The sequence below is a fragment of the Lepidochelys kempii genome, chromosome 4, assembly GCF_965140265.1.
Source record: "Lepidochelys kempii isolate rLepKem1 chromosome 4, rLepKem1.hap2, whole genome shotgun sequence".
NCBI lineage: Eukaryota > Metazoa > Chordata > Testudines > Cheloniidae > Lepidochelys > Lepidochelys kempii.
The window spans coordinates 32,868,481-32,886,337 of NC_133259.1; the positions used below are offsets into that span (position 1 = coordinate 32,868,481).

The following is a 17,857-nucleotide window of genomic DNA, read 5'->3' on the forward strand; positions in this document are numbered from 1 at the left end:
TTTAAAGAAACTGATCTCTTTCATTGAGAGGGAACATAGTTTGAGAACAGGTCATAAGAGGGTAAGAGGTGGCCATCGTCCGAGAGCAGGGAAGCACATATGGTGATACCTTGAATTAATGATCCATTAATGAATGCTGAACTGCAGTGGAAGTGCCATATTACTGGATGATTTTATCACAATAAACTCATGTTAATTTTTTGAGGAGCACAGACTATTCTTAAAACTCACCCTCTTTCTCTTTTTGAGTACCATAGTCACTCTAGCCAGCTCCAGCTCGCCTTGAGATCCCAGAACGCACCTGACTGGCTGAGTACCTGAAAGCTGTAGCTGAGTTGTAGACAAAGCATATTTAAAACATAAGACATGAGTTTATAACTTTGTTGTAACCTCATAACTTTCTCCTGTGTGGGTGGGTGAGCAATTTCAGTTTTATAGAGCCTAGAATCATCAACACTGGCCAGTCAAACCAAACGGCCCTTAATTTTTTTTCACCCAGCCCGGCCATAGCCTCCCTTATTTTTGTGTATTTGCAGCTAAACTTAATACAAAGCCATTGGGGCTGTCAAGCGATTAAAAAAAAATTAACTGCAGTTAATTGTGCAGTTAAAAAAATTAATTGTGATTAATTGTGCTGTTAAACAATAGAATACGATTTATTTAAATATTTTGGATGTTTTGAATATTTTCTAGAATGTCAAACTTTAGAGCCTACAAGTCCAATAGTCCTACTTCTTGTCCAGCCAATCGCTCACACAAACAGGTTTGTTTACTTTTGAAGAAGACAATGCTGCCTGCTTCTTGCTTACAATGTCACCTGAAAGCGAGAACAGGCATTTGCATGGCACTGTTGTAGCCGGTACCACAAGATATTTACGTGCCAAATGCGCTAAAGATTATGTCCCTTGATTCTTCAACCACCATTCCAGAGGACATGCATCCATGCGGATGACAGGTTCTGCTCGATAACCATCCAAAGCAGTGTGGTCCAACGCATGTTCATGTGGCATCTGATTCAGATGCCACCTGCAGAAGGTTGATTTTCTTTTTTTGGTGGTTAGCATTCCGTAGTTTCTGCATCAGAGTGTTGCTCTCTTAAGACTTCTGAAAGCATGCTCCACACCTCGTCCCTCTCAGATTTTGGAAGGCACTTCAGAATCTTAAACCTTGGGTCGAGTGCTGTAGCTATCTTTAGAAATTTCACATTGGTATCTGCTTTGCATTTTGTCAAATTTGCAGTGAAAGTGTTCTTAAAACTAACAACATGTGCTGGGTCATCATCCAAGACTACAAAAGCATGAAATATATGACAGAATGAGAGTAAAACAGAGCAGGAGACATACAATTCTCCCCCCAAGGAGTTCAGTCACAAATTTAATTAACACATTTTTTTTTTAAAACAAGTGTCATCAGCATGGAAGCATGTCCTCTGGAACGATGGCTGAAGCATGAAGATGCATATGAATCTTTAGCGTATCTGGCATGTAAATATCTTGCGACACCAGCTACAACAATGTCATGTGAATGCCTGCTCTCACTTTCAAATGACATTGTAAATAAGAAGCGGGCAGCATTACCTCCCATAAATGTAAACAAACTTTTTTCTCTTAGCGATTGGCTGAACAAGAAGTAGGACTGAGTGGACTAGTAGGCTCTAAAGTTTTACAATTTTTTTTTCGGAGTGCCATGATGTAACAAAAAAAAAATCTACATTTGTAAACTGCACTTTCATGATAAAGAGATTACACGACAGTACTTGTATGAGGTGAATTGAAAAATATTATTTCTTATCATTTTTACAGTGTAAATATTTGTAATAAAAATATGAAGTGAGTACTGTACACTTTGTATTCTGTGATGTAACTGAAATGGATATATTTGAAAATGTAGAAAAACATCCAAAAATATTTAATAAATTACAATTGGCGTTCTATTGTTTAATGATGCGATTAATATTGCGATTAATTTTTTTGAGTTAATCGCATGAGTTAACTGCGATTAATTGACAGCCCTAAAAGCCATTAATCCTAATAAATAAATAAATAGTATTCATGTTCCATTCCCATGTGAAAGGGAACTGATAAGCATATTGAATGGCAAGAACAAACCTCAGAGCCCTGGTTTTAAGTTGCAAGGCAAAAGGCCTCATAGTGTTGAATGAAAGGAGAGAAGGTTAGTACTCCCCTTAAGAAGGATGGAAGAGGTCCTTGTGACCTTTACAACACACATATGGTTAAGGCATTGCCACTTACTTTGCGGTATCTAACCACGGGTTGTGGTGGTTTGTTTTTTTTTGTTTTTTTTAAAAGAGAGAGAAAACACATCTCTATGATTTTCTAGTAAATAATTTTGCATAGTTAAGATGCTAGGAAGCATAAATAAAGGCAGTCACTGAATTAACCAGGGATAAAAAATCTGTTATGGAATTACACAGTAATGGTAACTAACTGCATTTGCTCCTTGATGTAGAACTTAATTGCTCTATTTTTATTAGTAGAAACTATATGCATTTCACCCATGGTTGGCATAATTAAGTTAATGATCAGTGAGTGTAATGAATTTATGGTTAAGCCCAATTTTCTGAACCTTTCATTCTTGCACTTTCTGTAATTAGGGGTCTTAACTACCTTAAATGAGTTGTAAAAATGTTTACTTTTCTTTAAAAGCCTTCCTGGCAAAGAAAAAAAGAAAATACAGTAGAAACTTGCTCATTTGTACTACTGACCAAGAGCTCCACAGAGAATTACTCATCTTGGTGAGTTATCAAATGAACAATTTTTAAAAAGTAAGGATAACACATCACCAAATGTACTTTGTTCATTTATGTTGAAAATCATAATTTAGTTTTAATTATCTATTAAACTACTTCACAGAGAATATATATTAGTTAAAATAGTGACGTCTTAGTTATCTGAAACCTTCTCTTTGTGTTCTGCTGTCAACTCTTATGCAGAAGTGTATACTCAATACACAACTACCTTTAGTTTAGTAGTTCACCTTGTCTCTCTAATATCCTGGGACCAAGAAGGCTACAACATAATTGCATAGTTCAAATGGCGTCGTTCTAAACTTATCAGATTCAGAATATTTAGTAAAAAAAAATTAAAAACTGAGCAGAATACTGCATATTTTAATTCAAAAAGCTTATGTAGTTGCAAACACTATTCCACAGCTCTGTTTCTATGACCAATGAACTGCAGAGGTCTGAGTGATTCGGCATACATTCTCAAATTTGTGTAACTAGCGACAATTTAATAGTGATTTACAATTCTTTTTGAGTGAGGGAATAACTTAACCATACAAGTGTGTGCAGAATGCAACAAACAGCAAAGCTAAGAGGAGCACAAACTATTCTTAAAACTCACCCTCTCTCTCTTTTTGGGTACCACAGTCACTCTAGCCAGCTCCAGCTCGCCTTGAGACCCCAGAATGCACCTGACTGGCTGGCTCTGACACCAAAGGGACCCGAAAGCCGTAGTTGAGTTGTAGACAAAGCATATTTAAAGCATGAACCATTAAATTATAACTTTGTTGTAACCTCATAACTTTCTCCTCTGTGGGTGGGTGAGCAATTTCAGTTTCATAGAGCCTAGAATCACCAACACTGGCCAGTCAAACCAAACCAGTCCTTAACTTTCTCTGTCACCCAGCCTAGCCATAGCCTTCCTTATTTTTGTGTATTTGTAGCTAAACTTAATACAAAGCCATTAATCCTCAATTCTACAGCTAAAGTCAATAAGAGAAGATCTTACTCAGGAAAACCAAGATTTGACCTTAAGAATAAAACAGGGACAGTATAGCGTTTTAAAAAAAATGGACCATGGCAATTCTGTTCAGGTCCTCCAGTTGGTACTATACATCAACAGCAACCAGTTCAAACAGAGCTAGTTCCTAAATTCAGAAGCTATCACCCTATAGCTTGAAAAAATGTTCTACACGCAGCTAAACTCTGGCTCAGTTGTATTTCATCTGTACTCAGGTCATAACATTAGTTTCCCGTTCTAACAAAGATTCCATTGTTAACATTCAAGGCATTTCATGGTCCACCACACAAGGCTCATCATATTTTATTTTCCTGTCATACAATTCGTTCTGCTGCTTTTGGTTCACAAGCTGCTGGTAAAATTCATTGTGAAATGATGGATGCTGGGAAATTGTGGCAGAGTAGCCACCTGTGAGCCAGGGGAACTGAAAAAGCAGCTAGACGCCCTTGTATAAGGGTTCTTGCTGGGCCTAAGAGGGGTAAAGTAACAAAGGGGTTTAGTTCACGCTATGGGCTTGTTGGACTCTGCCTGCCATTATACAAACCTCACTTTGGGAGCTCATTTGAAAGCCACTCCTCAGAGGATACTGCCTAGCCAGGATTTTTTTCCAGCAGAGGTTTTACTCCAAGAATTGAAGGTTTATTCTTGGGACTGGTTAGAAAGAGATGGAAGCCTTTGAGCTAGGGGATATGGGCAATTAAATTATACTACTTAAATTTCCCAGAGAGTTTCCTGTGTGTTTGGCGAGCCTACCTTTAATTTGAGAATCTGGATTAAAATGTGCTTCACTTAAAGGAATTTAAGTGGATCATTTGGAGAGTTTTTTTTAGAAGCTCTCTGCTGTTGCATTATTTGTGACACACTAGAATACTCTCCTGTATTGGGCTTGCTTAGTTCACCTCCAAATCACAGACACGTCTAATCACATATCCCCTATGTGAGGGTTTCTTTTGAAGATTACACTGGATGAATTCACTATAGTATTCAAAATTCAGATTTCTTTTAAACTTGTGTATAAAGCCCAGTTATTCTAGCATAATGTACATTACTTCTTCAAAGGGCTCTGGAATGTTTATATGAATGGCACTATGTACATATGTTTTTCATTGTCCAACTGAAAAGAAAAATTATTAGAAATATTTAGATGAATTTACTTCACATTCTGTAGTTGGAAGACGCATAAGCACATGGCATCAGAAACTGTTTGCATAGCATGCACTAAATTTTCTGCTTATGCTACCAGCATGCACGAAAACATTAAGGAAAACCTAGCTGCCCATAGCAAAGATGGGGCTGGTCTCCATTCTTGTGTACTTAAGTATATCAAACGTCAAGTGAAAAATAATACACTCTGTGCTCTTTCAGACTGATGTGAAATGAAATGAACCTAAGAAGCTCTTTAACACTTTATATGTAATGTTCTTAGTTTGCCCTGTTACGCAGTACAGTTAAAATCTAAGGGAAAGAATCATCTAAGCTGGACCTGTGTCTCCCTGTGACATCGGATTCTGTTGCTCACTAATGGAGATTCTCTCTAAGAGAGAGGGAAGCTGGTGTATTGCCAAGAAATGTTACCCACCTTCAAGATTTCTGCCTCCCAAGGGCTGTATTTCCTATTCTGGCCCTCGATGGTCCCCTGGCACAGCAGAAATTATGGCCTCTTTCTACCACTTCAGCCTCTTCTCCTACCAATCTCTGGAACCTAGGGCTCCACTAGTGGAGACCTGGTCTGACTCTGGTCCGACTCTGGTCCACTATCAAGAACAGAATACAGTTTATACAGCACTATGAAATAATGGTATTTTATCACACTTTATTAAAAAAGGTGCAAAATGAAGTGCAAGAGAGGCCTTTAAACTGATGTTTCACTTTGAACTAAAGATGAGCCCAAATCAAAACACCAAATGCCCGAGAAGTTCTTGAACTCGGGGTGTTGAAAATTCAGAGATGGATTTTGAGGTTTTGGTCAACAGAAATCTGATTTAAATGGACCTCAGGCCTCCAAAGCAAGAAGATCTCAAAACAAAGTCAGTACAGAACACATCAAAGGCAGAGGAGACCTACACTGTAAAGACTACTACATTTCAAAAGCAACATTTTAAAAAAAATCAGTGCAATAGGCTACTAGTACCAATGCGCACATCTCAGCAAATGAGAAATGTCTTAACACACAAGAGGAGTCTCTTTGCTGCATTTTGTATAATCTGTAAATGATTTCACTGAAATCCTTTAAAAAAGACAATTATTGTAGTCTAGTGTTTACGTGATAAAGTCATGGATTAACTTCTTCATATCAGCCCAAGAAAGAAAGGAACATATTCCGGCAATGTTCTGGAGATAATAGAAAGAACATCTGAAAACAAAGTTTAGTATGTTCCTGTATGGAGAACTCCCAAACGAAGATGAAACCCAGACTATTAGTGGCTGAAATGAAGTAATGCTGCAGCTATTAAGAGGAAGAGTCATGGAAAGAAAAGAACTCCGTAAGTGTTTGCAGAGTCAAAAATGCAATTTCAGGCTTATTTGAATTTAACTTTTAAAAAATAATTCTTCTTCATCCAGTTATTTTCTCAGATTCTTTGAATTACTTTGTAGAGAATTGGGGCTGCACCCTAAGGGATGGGAGAAAAATAACTAGGAATAGCCAGCATGACAATGGTAAAGTAAAGTGAAATGAGGGGGCTCACTGATACCATGGTGATTGGTATGATGTAAGAACCTACATAGACAGACAGAGGAAGCACATCGACGTTTACAGTAGCTTTATACCAAAAAGGGAGCCAGCAAGAATGTCCTATTGAGCCCCCACTGTTAGTAGGGCATTTAGTTTGAGATAACTGTGACAAAACCTGTCACCTACTCATGTAAAACTCGTTTTGGTAGATTGAAAGCAATGGGAGCTTTGTCAGAGCAAGGACTTCAGGACTGGGACCTCTGTGATTGAACAGGATACTCAGGAGGTCTTCAGAAGGTCAAGGGGGTTCTGTCCTGTGACTCGACTGTCGTCGCTCTCATGATTTTATTTCAAGTCTCATGACGTCTGATATTTTACTTAACGCCTCAACTCCTTGAGACAAGAATCTCACCTTTCATTTTAAAAAAGGTACGTTTCTAACCGGCATGGTTGTAGAGAAAAGCTTGAAAACGTGACCCACGTGTACGTTAACTACTCAGAAGTCAAAAGCAAATAAAAAGAACCCAGTGTTTATTGTTTTGAAAACTTGCATGATTTTTAAGTCAATCATAATTTGGGGGGGCCTGACTCAATCTTGCAGCATTTGGGGTTGGCAGTACTGCTTCTTCTTATTACAAGCCACAAAACTAGGACAGGATGTGCCTTCTTAATTCTGCAGTCTGTTAATGAAAGAGGACCCAGTTATTTTAGTGCCAGCTCTTGCAAGGTGCCGAGTCCCTTTATCTCTCATAGATTTCATTGGGAAGCTGAGGATACGCATACCTCCCGGAAAGCTCAAGCGTTTGATCCTTTAAAGAACGGGGTGATGTTTCATTTGTTTTAATCTTAAGGCTTAGGCCACTGCCATGTTTGTTACTTTGCCAACCAAATGACTCCGTAACTATGGTACGTGGATGGCTCAGCAGCCGAGGGTTTACTTTAATAATTCATATAAATTCTGGCGTTTCTCAACAATTTCCTAGACAACATCTTACACTCGACGGAAATTCCTGGGGGAAAACAAGCGTGTCCCTTTACTAATGGGATGCGGGAAGGCCAACTCTGACATTTTCTTAACCAGACGTACAATTTTTATCATTAGCAAACTGAAGCAGCATACGTTTTCTTGTTACAGATGCAAATGTAACATTTGTATGGATCAGTAAATACTTTTCCACTCCAGCGTAAACAGACTTGACAGTTTAAATATGTCAAAAATTGCAGTGATAATTATGCAAATACCATACAATACCAAAGGAAGCTGATTTCTTAAGTATTCCCACATGAATATTTATGTTGTAATTATAATAGCAAGGTACAGAAGATTAGAGATGTGCTGACCATAAAATATCCACGATGACCTTATTCTGCCTGAGTAGCGAGGAAAAAAACAGACCCTTCTATGGTCATTGTGACTGCTGGTACAGTAGGCAAGAAACTCCGCTATTTTAAAGATTATCTGCCTCCTCGGCCAATGCCGCACAGCCACTGCCTCACAGGGTACTAATATTTGCCTGTGCCAGGATATACCACATAGAGCACCAGTTTATGCCAGTGGTAGTATATGCTAGGTTGAATGCCTTTTCAGAGTACACGTGCAATTTGCAATTTCTTGGGGACATTTATAATAGTACTAGCCAGCTCTGCAAGTGCATGTACTGTGTTAGTGATCACATTCAGACAGATTCTGATCCATCTTACACGGATGTAAATCAAGAGTCTCTCCATTGACTTCAAGGGATTTACTTTCATATGTAACGGTGAGTCTTCAATGAAAGGTTATGGGTATACTGCAGCCTGAGCATGGGAGGGATGCAACAGATTTATTAGTGCATGTACCAATTTGAGATTATTAGCTCTTCTGAACTATTGAGGACTTGATACTCCGTTGTCTTTAGATTTACTGTGATTGTAGCTGCAGTCACATTATTAATGACTAATTTGTCATAACTATTGGGAAAGCTCCGCGCCTCATGTAGACTGACATCAGATTAGCAACTGGTGAACCAGTCTGACAGACATAAAAACCGAACAGAAACATTGCTCAACCCCTCAACCAAACTGAATATTAGACTAAGTGAAGTGCTGCCAAAATTTTAACAAATTTAAAAATTTGCCAACTCAACTGCTGGCATTTTCATGTTTTTAGGTAACTTCTTCCCCTTCTCCTATTACCCACCTATGTTTCGAGGCAATGTCCCAAGTACATGTAATTTACAGGGTCTACATGGTACATAATCTAGAAGCATGTGTGGTTGTAGACAGCAGTTGCCATAGCCACAGCAACAGTGTGGGCACTCAAAGAGCTGAACAATTACATAAGCACTGTCATCTTCAGTATTTTGGGGTGTGTTACAAGACAATTTTTGGAACCTTTCCCACAATTATAACAAATTTCTGGCCATGGTTATCCTTCACTATATACAGAGTTAGCCTAAAGGTTTAGGGAAAGGTCAGGGAGATGATTTTTAGAGACACTGCAAGGTTGACTAATATCAAGAGCTGGTCAGAAATTTTTCATCAAAACATTTTTTGTCGGAAAATGCTGATTCATTGTAATCAAAACTGGTCTGGGAAATGGTTGGTTTTGATTAATTTCTGATTTCAAAAATGCTGAGACAGAGGTTCAAAATTGTTGAAACATCCCATTTTGAAATTTTTAAAAGAGAAAGTTCCAGATTTTGGGTCAAACAACTTTTCATTTAGAAATTTAAGTTAATTTATAGTAAAATATGTAAAAATGTAACAAAAAAAGAGTCAAAATCAAAATTATTGCAACAAAAAGTTTAGATTGACGTGATCTGAAGGGGGGGGGGATTTTTTGCTTGCAAAACTTTTAAAGAGATTGACTTTTTGTCCAAATTAGGGACAAGAAAATTTTTTGGGCTCTTGAAAATTCATGTGGGATGGGAAAATTGGTTCCCACCCAATTCTACTTTTATCACATAAAGAGTGTGGCAAAGAACCTGTATAGGTGGGACCAAATTTAGGTTCCCCCAATGCCTCCTGCTGCAGATTTGGAGTCCAGAGGAATATGACTTTCAATCTTAGCAATAGATTTATATCGGCTTGCATTTTTAAGGCAATTACCACAAGGGCAAAGACTAATGACTCTCTTTTTAAAATGAAAGCTGAGATTATCCCCATCACAGGGTTGCTGGCCCCTTTAAGGGAGTTTAGGCCCAGACTACCTGTGATGAACTAATTTAAAGGGAATGAGCCTGTCTAGGCAGTTAATTGGATAACAACCACATGCACTTGATAAAAGGCCATCAGGACTCCTAAGTGAGAGGGACTTCAGAGACCACAGGCCTCAAAGAGGAGACTTTGCAACCTCTGTGAGCCAAGGGGAGAGCCTACAGCCCAGAATTGAGAACCACAGGCCTGTGAATCAGGGGAAGAGACTAGTTCAAGATTATTTGGGGATTTAATGAAGTAGAACCCTCACAGAGGAGTTTTGTCTTCCATTCTTTTGAGCTGTGTGGAGTTCTTAAGGGGCTCTGAGAGAAGGGAAACTGAGGATAGGTGTGCCTGAAGCACTAGGTCATCAGGAAGTACTACAGGCCAGGCATTCCTTTACAGGGCCTTGTGATGGGGCAGGACTCACCCCTGCAGCGCCTCCTGCTGGTTGTCCAGGAATTAGCTCTTTTTACCAGCTCCGGAGCACCCTCTGCTGGTGTATCACTGTCATTGCCCCTCCCACCCCATGTCCCTCCAGACCTCAGTGCCTTTTACCTGGGGTAGTACCCCTCCAGGCAATACCCCACAGTCTCTGGCCTCCCCTTCCCAGGGGAACCCCCCCAACCCTCTATCCCCACCTTGCCTCAGTATAGGGCTACTGCCAGTCACCATCTAGCCCCCGTTAACTGGGGCAGACTGCAGTATAATTTCCACTCATCACAGACAAGAGGGGTTTAGGACCTGCTGCCTTTGCCTATCACTGTGCTGCCCCCGTACCTTTTTGGCCCTTTTTAGCAAGGCCTGCAGCCTGGGGTTTTTCTTGGCTAGAGCTCCCCTGCTCCCTCTGCCCTTCCCCAGCACTGCTCCACCTCAGATACCCTTCTCTGCTCCCAGACAGCCAGGTCCTTCTCTCTCATAAAGCTAAACAAAGTATGTATCAGCTTCTGGCCCGCTGCCCTCTTATAAGGGTCAGCTGGGCCCTGATTAAGCTGACCACAGCTGTGGCTCTTTTCCTAATCAGCCTAGCTTTCCCTCTCTGCAGCCCTCTCTAGGGCTGCTTTATCCCCTTCAGGCAGGAGCGAAGTGACCCTGCTACAGGCCCAAAGCCCAGACTTGGAAACAAGGGGCTCATGTGAACCTCCTCCTGCTAAAATACCTTCACTATTTTTCATTGTGGACCTCTTTGAACAAAGACTCCTTTATCTCACATAAGACCAACATGGTTGTGGTGCCATCCCTCTCCCCATGATTGCCCAGTTGCTCGTCTCTCAGTGACAGTGGGCCTAGTCCCTCAGCACTTCAGAGGGCTCACTTGTCTCCTTCAGAGGGCTCAAGTACCCACCACACCACTGATGACCCCATTGTGAGGCCCACAGGACTCTTCACTGGGTCCTAATCCACTCTGTGGGGACACAGTCCACAAAGCACATGACACTGGAGATGACTGACAACAAAAGCCCAGAAGCAGAGAGGCTGCTAGAGATAGCAACCTCTGTGCTGAGATCTTTAAAAGTGAGGAGGAGGCTCAGCCTGAAAGATATGAATTTGGGAAGGTGTCATAGCCTTCTGCAAGATACCACTGGAAATGCAGACAACAGTGCCTGTTAAAGGGCCCCAAGAACTTATTCTCAGACCCTGTAGCACAGCTCAGGCCAGTTCTGAGAGGCCAAAGAGAGAGCAGGAAGAGGAAGTGGGTTAAATAAAGGGAGAGGATTGCAGAGAAAATGTTCTTAGGCAAGGTTCTATTCAACTGTGAATTATCCTTCACCATGGAAAATTGGTTAAAGGTCCTCTTATTAGAGGGGAGAAGAGATATATCAAGAAGATAGTATAATCTTTACAGCAGTGATCCTGTTAATTATTATCTCCATGCCAGTTGACTTCGTCACTCCTATAAATTGCTGCTGACATCTCAAATCTCTCTATCTTATCCTGCCCTATAATTCTCTATATAGTGTCACTGTTGCAGCTAAGGAAGTAATGAGCCCAATTCTTTTTTGAATTGTCTAGAACACTAAAAATCTATTAAAAATGGCGACCAATTTTCAAATGCTTATACAAGAAAATAACTTGCACTGTCAGCAATTCTGTTGATCTTTAGTACAAATGCAGCAATTGAAAATGGTCAGACACTAACTACCAAAACCATCTATTAGATAGGACACACAATTTGAACAGAATAATTAAATTCTTTTTTCTGAAGCATTAATATGAAAGCTATCACTGCACAACAGAAGTGTGAGAAATATTGCACACATTACAATTTTCCAATGTAAATTGCACTATAAAATACTACTTAGTTTTGTGAGTGGAAGCAATTCGTTTAAAATAGCAATAAGTAATATTTAATATGCAAGATGTAAGTAACGTCTTTCTATATGATTGCCATTTGTATTGCAATAGCAACCAAAGAACCTAACCAAGATCAGGGACCCATTGTATTAGGTGCTGTATAAACACGTAACAAAAGACAGACCCCATCTGGAAGGGTTTATTATTGGAATTAAGAGACAAGTGGGTTTAAAAAACAATGGGATGCAATGTAGGAGGGAGGGCAATGTTTAACAAGGACATGTAGTTACAGACACTTGTGCAGGGGGACTCCCTTCTCTTGTAGAATGTTCCAAGGCTCCTTGCCTTGGGGCGGAGACTCCTCTTATTGCCTTTCAGGGAGGCAGGGATTCACCAGAAATCACTGCAAGACTATTATCAGTAACAATCAGTTTATCAGAAGCAATCACTTACATTAGTGAAAAAACAGCCCATGTGCCCCCAACATCAGTCACTGATCACAGTATCTTCTTCCTTTTGGGTTCTTGCAGATTCTTCCACGCCATTTGATGTAAGCCTTTTACTGGCCATGCAAAAAGGCCCAGGCCTGTCCCCCATCCCTGAGCTCAAAAAAACCTCTCAGGCTGCAAGGATAGAGCAGGCTATGTAGTCCCTTCTTAAATTAAGTCCTCCCCCTCCAAACAGAAGACACGTGGCAGCAGGGGTGGGATTTCCTGCCAGCTAGTGTTCTGGGGACAGAGCAGAAAGCTGGCCCTTTCACCCTGTTGAGAGTAGATTTGGTGATCCGCACTAACTATGTGCACAATTAAATGATTTTTTAAATGATAAAATATAAGCAAGTAAAACAGAGCTTAAAAATCACTGCCTTTGGAGTACCATATCTTTGAGGCCAACTAAAGACCATGAGTTACATAGGTACAGGGCAATTATGTTCAAAGTCTGGACCAGAAAAAATATTATTGTGCTAGCATTCATGTTAATTTGGATGCATTTGGACCATCCCCTTTAAAATCCTCTTTCCTCAGCATAGTTCTGATCATTCGGATAGTTGGGTTTTGGTGGCTCATTTATAACCTTTTACATTAAGTGCATCATGAAGAGAGGGAGCTGGCAAGTAAATTAGCTCAACAGCAAAGAGGCAAAGAGAAGTTAAATGATTTATCCAAGATCACACAGGAAATCTCTGTCAGAGTTGAGAACAGAATTCGGACCTCCTAAATTTCAGCCCATTGCTTTAGCCACAAGATTGGACAGTACTTTGCAACCACATAGTTTTCCCAAAGGCACTTACTGTGGGTTGTCATTAAATTCAATTGTAAATGATATCTGTAAAGGATCACGTGCAAATGGCTTTGTAGTCTTAGCCTTGAGGTCATTAAGACAGAACTTTGCCAACAGTTAGTATGTGAGTTAGCACAGCTATTTCCCTATACTTAGAATAGCGAATTAACTGTGGTATCTCAGACATACTACGGTGCAGTATCTGTGGCAAATATAGAGTATTTAAAATGGTCCCCACTGAATCTGGAGACTTATATTTTTAAATAAACATTTAGATAGAAATCAGGGTGGCTACCATTACAAACAGGCTTTCAAACACAAAGGGCCAGATCCTCAGGTGTATCTGAGCAGCTCTCACTAAACCAAAGGAGGGGAGATTACACAGGGGATTTCCTGCGATTTCCACCAACCCCCATCCTGGAAGTAGCAGGAGACCACTTTTGTCCTTGGCACAAGTGAGACTAGCCACAGGGCACACAGTTATTTCTGGGCACATCCTCTGATTTCCCCCTGCATTAGCCAGGCTGGAAGTAGGTGGCAAAGAGCTGCTTATGCTGGCTTTACTTCACCCAGTAATTCCCCTCTGCATACAGAACCTCAGACTGACTGTTTCAGCCTACCTGCCATTCCTTTTGTGCCGCTGGAGTGACATCAAGAAGATGGGGCAGGGAGCAGGATCTATCCCATTGCATTTACTACAAAGGTAAAACTATCCAGCCATTTACATCTGAGCATTTGCAGATGTCAGCGCTGGAGTCAAACTTTTGCTTTTTAACCATAATCAAACTGGTGCAATGTAGGTGTCCATTTGATCAAATCATGGCTCTGTTGGGTTTTTTATGGCCATTATGATTTATATAGATTGGCAGTGCAAAAATAGCTTATGCTGCTTTGAAGGATGGCAGTTAATCCTGGAAAAGAGATTTAACACCTCATAATTAAAAAGCTGAGAGCTGGGGGAAATTCCATTTAAAAATAAAAATGAACAGTGTATGTGTAAAGAGTTGGTGTCCTCTATTTCCCAACAGAAAAGCAATAAAAACCACCATGACAATTGGCACTGACTGGCAATCTGGTAGGCAGTTTCAGCACAGACGCCAAGTATTAAGGATTAAATCCACTCAGTGTAGAATATCAATACATGGCCCATGGCACAACAGAAGCCCAGGGAATTGATGGTACCAGAGATCTTAGATGGGCTTTTGCAATGGGGCGGCTTTCACACTTTGGGCCAGATTGGGCCAACAAGCCACAGATTTGAGTGGAGCCAGGATGATCCATCCAGTGGGTATTGTAGGCAATGCCTTCTGAGACTTCTCAAGAGTGCAGCTACTGAGCTCCCCTTTGTGGCTATTCTGTTCCACGGATGGTCTTCCCACCCTTCCTCGTTTCTTCTGGAAAGATTAGCAAATGTGAAGAAATGAGTTCTGAATAACCTTTGTGCTCAGAAAGATGTAAGGACTTCAATTTTGGCTGGCCCCTATCAAGGGAATACAAAAGGGGTAAGGCCCATTTTTGCACTTTCCACTCTTGTGCACTGAAGCTAGCCACAATCTCACCTTAAGTGAGCAGGGAAACTGAACTACTTTTTCTTGCCCCTAGGCATGCTGCCTAGGTCATGGATGAGACATACTAATGTAAAAGCAAGGAGGAGCTTTCAGTATCATTGCTTAGACTGTACCTCGTAGAGAGAAACAGAGCACTTTGTTCTCCAGGGCTGCAAAGCAGGCACTTTGTTATGAGCCTTGCATTTACACAGGGCCAAATCCTTGCTCAGGCAAAAGCTCCCATTTGTTTTTTCTGTGACCAACTAACATCCTGAACCAAAGTCTCCTGAAGCCAATGGAAAATCTCCCAGTGACTTCAATAGGCTTTGGATCAGGCCCAAAGTAAGGGCATCAGAATTTAGCCTCCGATACTTTTTCCTTTAGTTACAGAAGTATACAGATATTGAAATTTAAATGACTAATAAGTTGTTTGACAACTTACTTGGAACATTCCAGGAAGTGATGATTCCAGTTTAAAAAAAAAAGGTCTGCCAAGAAAAGAAGAAGCATCAGAAGAGGGAAGTGTAAACAGCTTTAATGGAAAAGTTTGTGTAAACGTTGGCCACACAGACTCAAGGCGTAACCGAAACACAAAGGAAGTGGAAAGCCTGAAATAGAGAGAAAGGAAGATTTAACCAAAAATTTGGAATGCTGAAATGGGAAGCGGGAGATTCTGAAGAATTAAGTATGTCTAAAGTTGCTGGAAATGTTACATTTTATTTAGGGGGTAAGAGAAACAAATAATCTGAGAAACTAAGACCTTTTGTAGGAGCTATACTGCAGTGGCAAACACATTCATTCTTTTCATTATAATTGAATGAAACTGGCTATTAACTTGTATTCACACTTACGATGGTGACTAATTACAGCTCTACTTTACACAGAATAAATACCAGATAATTTAATTGATCAAAGGCCAGATTCTATTTAGCTGCTGTGTTAGTGAACAAGGGAGGAGGTGGCTGAGGCTTAGGGTGTAAAAAAGACACCCTCCTCACAGCCCTTGTGTAGCAGCCAAATACTACCACAGTCCCTGTACTCCCCAGAGCACTGTGACTGCTCCCTCCTACAACTCATAGCAAAGAGAGCAGGCAGTAGGGGAGTCCATGGCTCATTTTATGCCTGGCCAGCAGAGCTGGCCAGATACAGAAGGGAGCATGCTGCATGTCTTCAAATGTGGCAGAGTGGGTGCACTCCCCCTGTATGCCCAGGAGCTCTGGGAGAGATCATGTGCCTAGTAGGGGTAGGGGAGGGCAGCTTTATGCTGCCCCCAGTACTTGTCAGGGACAATCTGGCCTCAGGAGATTTTCTTCCCCTGCTTCACACATATAGGACCACTGAGGGGAGTAAAGGTTGCAGGTGCACAGTGGACTGCTTGCCCTCACCCTATTGCAACTTGCATGTTGGATTTAATGAAAGTGACCCCTGCCCAGGCAGAAGGATGCAGTTCTACGATGTAGAGTCCACAAGTGTGTTCATCAGAAACTCAGCTGGGTAGCATATGTGTATTTCCTCCCCAGTCCCTTGCAAATCTAGGTCTTCAAGTACCTAGGAAGACTGGGGAGCATACAGGGAGCTCAACCTTCCCCATGAAACATTTTTTTAAATTACCGGGTGGTCAGTAAAAAGCACTATTGTGGTTGTGAAGATGTGGAAAGGGTATATTGGAGGCACACTGCCTCAATAGAAGCACTCTGTGTCATTGTGCCTGAGGGAGGCCAATGCCTCCAGGAATGCAGCTGCTGCTAGATCCTTTGATAGCAGGCAGTTGTGTTCCCAGACAATCCATCTCAGCTCCTCCGTCAGCAGCCCTTCTTTTTCAGTCCTTGTACTCATGGTATCCCACTCCTTTCCACTTTATTTTCCAGAGATGCCAGTAGACACTTTGTACATATCCCTTGGGTCTTCAAACAGCATAAAAGTGGCACAGAGCAATGAGGCAGGAACTCCTAAATTCTTATCCCAGATCTGATACAGTGTAGCCTTGGGCATTTCACAGTGTCAGTTTCTCCATCTTTAAAATGTGGATAACGTCCATATTTAACAGTGGTGTTGTGGGGATTAATTATGTTATGTATTACAATGCTTTGAGAGTACACCGTGCTATAAATCCTGACTATTATTACATAGATATAAGATCAGTTTCTATCTTATACATCACACAGGCCCTGTTCCTTCAGTAGCCTTTCTAGATCCAAGGTGCTTTTTCTTACAGTTCTTCTCTTATTTAACACCTGTCAGGTAAGGATTTGTGTAGGGTACTATTAACATTCCCTCTATGAACTTCCAAAGGAATTTACCTCTTAACTTACTTCGTGCTTGCTGCTAACTAAGCAAACTTTTTGATTGTTGATCATTTTGTTTTTAACCATCACTTCCATTCACCCACTCAGCACCTTCCGGATTATCGTCTATTCTTTTTTCCTCATTTAAGAACTGAAGTGTCAAAAACTGATTGACACTATTAAAATCGGAGACTATGCACTTCCAACACCCCCTTTCAAAGCTCTCTCTAATTTTGCAGCAAATTAAAAAATGCCATTTCTGCAACTCATTTTGAACATTTACTTTTAAGAGAAGAATTTTGATCAACTGATTTGGAGTCATTGGTGCTACTGTCAGGAAACATAGGGCTCCCTTAACCTTGGAAGAAACTCAGCTGCTTTTCCTGACATCAGTATTAACCTATTTCTTATTCCAAACTGAAACATGCCAAATATTTATTCTGTTGCCATCCGAAAATCCTAGTAGCTTTCTCTAGGGGGTCAAATTTTGAATCCAAGATAGCTTCCAACATTGAAGGAATATTTTCAATAATTCCCTCCAATCAGAAGCAGTACTCCAAGGCTACGCTCAAGAAGTTTCTTAAAAGTTGGCAAAAGCAAGTTCATGCTTGGGTATGGATCCAAACTTTTACTAAGAACATAAGAACAGCCATACTGGGTCAGACCAATGGTCCATCTAGCTCACTATCCTGTCTTCCAGTAGTGGCCAATACCAGGTGCTTCACAGGGAATGAATAGAGCAGGGCAATTATTGAGTGATTCATCCCATTATCCACTCCCAGCTTCTGGCAGTCAGAGGGTAGGGACACCCAGAGCATGGGGTTGCATCCCTGA

At 40.8% G+C, this 17,857-nt stretch overlaps 1 non-coding gene across 1 annotated transcript; it reads left to right on the top strand.

The window, feature by feature from the left end:
* The first annotated feature begins 2,150 nt into the window (after positions 1-2,150).
* Positions 2,151-2,278, top strand: LOC140911022 (U6atac minor spliceosomal RNA). Its single transcript, XR_012158815.1, has one exon. It is a non-coding gene; the product is annotated as a U6atac minor spliceosomal RNA (small nuclear RNA).
* Positions 2,279-17,857: the final 15,579 nt, after the last annotated feature.